This window comes from Agrilus planipennis, unplaced genomic scaffold, assembly GCF_000699045.2.
Source record: "Agrilus planipennis isolate EAB-ADULT unplaced genomic scaffold, Apla_2.0 scaffold92, whole genome shotgun sequence".
Taxonomy (NCBI): domain Eukaryota; kingdom Metazoa; phylum Arthropoda; class Insecta; order Coleoptera; family Buprestidae; genus Agrilus; species Agrilus planipennis.
Genome location: NW_020438900.1, coordinates 746,729 through 750,432, shown reverse-complemented (window position 1 = coordinate 750,432; position 3,704 = coordinate 746,729).

The following is a 3,704-nucleotide window of genomic DNA, read 5'->3' as shown; positions in this document are numbered from 1 at the left end:
TTTTTTTTTTTTGATATTGAGCATCTTATACAAGTTTTAGATAATTTTCGTGCTACAATAAAAATAAAAATTCAATTAAACGTATATATTTACTATATATAAACAATATATGACTTCCCTGAAATTAACACCTGTTTAATTTTGGTCCATCAACAAAAAATTGTTTGGCCTTGATACAGATCACTTTTAAAACAAGTCTGACAATGAGTTGGGTCAATCAAATTACGTAAATATCTATCTCATTTTTATTACTATGTATATGCTTAAGGTATAATCGTTCACGCTTTAAGTTTAAAAAAATCAGTTACCTATAAATAATTAATTAATTGGCAGCACAGTCAAATCTTTATTCTATTTATTTGTTGTCAGAACGAGGCGAAACAATTTCATTTTTGAAAAAGTAAAAAAGTTCTTTAATTATACAATATATTTTCTATTAAGTCCATATATATATTAGGGGGCACCTTTTCTACGATTGTTTGCTATTGTCTTGGAGATAAGCTTAAAAAGAATGTTTTACCAATGGATTAAAAGCATCTTCTTATATTTAAAGTTAGGTATATGTATAAACAGAAAATGGATTGAAACAATCTTAGAAACACATAGTTGAATGATCACCAAAAAATAAATATGTCAGTTTAGGGTTCCGTCAGTCCGAAAGAAAAACGGAACCCTTTATGGGATCACTCGTGTGTCTATCTGTGCCTTTGTCACAGTCAATTTGCTCGGAATCTACTGGACCGATTAAATCGCAATTTAGTTTACATATGATTTCTGTGACCCAAACACGGACGCATAATGTAAATAAATCAATGAAAAACAGAACATTTATAGGATAACTGGTGTGTCTGTCTGTCGGTTTTTTTATAATTGTATTGCATACTGAGGTAAGTACATGTATCTAGCAATGCGTAAGCAAATGAGAACGATCCCAAAAAATTCGTTTTCTCTTTTGTTGGTTGAAAGGATATACGTCTTCTAAAATTCAAAAAATTGCCTACTTAACAATTTATTTTTATTTTAAAACGTCCCCAAAATAATATGTCATTTTTAGAAAAAAGGAAATAAGTTTGAATAGTAACCTTGAAGTTAAGAAATATGATACACGTTTGAAATTAAATCGTTAGAACTGAAAGAGATATTTAATCCATCGGTATCACACAGGTACGTATGCACCCACAACTGAACTTGATTAATATTACTGCTGACCTCTATAAACGAATTCATGCCATTCGCCGCGTACTTATCAACAGTTCGACAATATAATACTATTCTGATTTATTCAAACTCAAATTTTTACAGGGTAGAAATTTTTGTACATTTTTTTAAAGATGATATTATTTTATAATCTACAACAACTTTTATAAAGAAACTATAATTGTTCAAAGTATGTGAAGTCATCCTCCAAACATTAGTCGCTGCTATTGCTATCGCTATCGTTTTCGTTACTGCTGTCACTATCCTTACTACTGTGGCTATCCTTGCTGCTGTTGCTATCGTTACTGCTGTGGTTTTCGTTACTGCTATCGCTTTCGTTACTGCCGTCACTATCCTTACTGCTGTGGCTATCCTTACTGCTGTGGCTATCCTTACTGCTGTTGCTATCGTTACTGCTGTGGTTTTCATTACTGCTGTCGCTTTCGTTACTGTTTTCGTTATCATTACTGCTGTGGTTATGTTAATTAGAAACAATGGTATCACAATTAATTCAAAAATCGGTTAGTAGTGATCTTTCTGCGACTTCCCAGTTTATGGTTCAAAGTCATTCTGATAAGGAACTGATAAAAGAATAGGCTACATTGTTATTAGCATTCTAACTGAATTTTGTAAATTTATTAAACTGATAATAGATATATATGTATGGACAAATGTATAGAGATTGTTATCCCTTTATTCGTATATTTTTCCTTTCAAAGCAATATTCATAATTTCTACTATTCCTATTTTTATTATTTTGCATCATCTTTGTAATATCCAGAAAAAGCTTTCCTTTCTACTTATTATGTGTAGTTGTAAAATATAGTACATTCCTAGATAGTTAGTTATATTTAACATTGATGTACTAGTTTTTGCCATCTGGCTGCCATATTCACTTCTCCATCCAAACTGTTGTATTATTAATCAATATGATGATGATCAATGAAAATGTTTAATTTTACATCCAGAATTTTGATTAATTAAAATAATCGATTATTTTTTTAGAATCTATAATAGTCCCCAGCTCTATTATCAAAACAAAATAGTAAGTTCCTTAATATTTGTTCCGATAATTAATAAATTTGTACCTTTTGTAGATATTTTACCACAGTTTACGGCATAACAATATAATTTCATATAATCAATATTTTAATCGGCCTGATTACTGATTACTAGAAAATATCGGATGGAATTAAAAAAAAAAAAAAAACTTATCGAGTGCAAATCTAGCACATGTACTGAAGGTTCCTTTAATGGAAAGCTCTACGATTCCTTTTCCTTTTAAACTATTCCAACAACAACAACAATTACGCACTTTAGCTGTTATTCTACGTCACGCAACATTAAATATCATCGTGTGTATTATACCTACATGGATAGCTCATTTTTTCAACGATTGGTAGTACATTTATTTATTAAAGAAACAGAAAATATATTGTAATACCAACGCCCACTTTTTTTGTAGTTCATTGAATATGTATTTCCGCGACTACTTTTTCAAATACACATACGTAAAAATATCTTAGTGCACCTACACGCAAACAAAAACAATGTAGTAATAAGTAGCTTAATTACGTGGACAACAACAAATTCCGTTTGCAAATTCAAAAGTTGCCACCGGAACGCCCAATGTTCCTGATCTCATTGGATTTTACGTATCGCAAGACTGCGTCATGCAGGTGCAAGGGACATTCTCACCTTGTAAAGATATTTCTGTAAATGGTAATAATTCTTCTGCGAAACAACGGCGTAACAAGAATCATCATAAGGTCGTCAGCCCTAAGACTAGTTCGACACGCACCTCAACGAAGTTGGCGAAATTAACTTAGTTTTCTTTCTTTTAACATTTTCTTTTCCGCCGCGCCCACTGTCCATGTTTCGCACCCGTACATCATCGTGCTCCAAAGATATACCTTTAACAACGTTTTTAGAATTTCTAAATTAATTTGTTCGCGAGCATAGAAGTGACTTATTTTTATTGAAGACGACTCGACCCTGCGCTATTCTCTGCTTTGTATCCCTACTACTTCTTCCGTCCTGACTTATCTGACTTCCTAGATACCTAAACTCTGCCACTTCTTCTAATTTTTCGTCTCCTACCTTTATATTCGCTCTTTTCCTACTACCCTAAAAAGTAGCAAAGTGAAAATAATTCAACGAACTCCACCATGGAACCAATGGTATCTACTTATCTACTATCCCTGAGTGACGGGGGCTACTCCCCTCTTCTTTATGCTACTGTTAGAAATAGCATCTAAAGTAGATACCGTTAGCTAAATAAATTATGTACATATTTTATTTCTTTTTTTACAATGATTTTGCTATTTATTTCAAACTATTACTTTCTGGAACATTCGGACAATACAATATAATAGACTACTATTATACTAGTGAAATAAGTGAAAATACAAATTCAATTCCAAATAAGTAGCCCCTGATACCTTATACTTTGAAGTTGACTTTAATAATTTATTAATACCAATTAATAATTAAATTTAAAATTTATA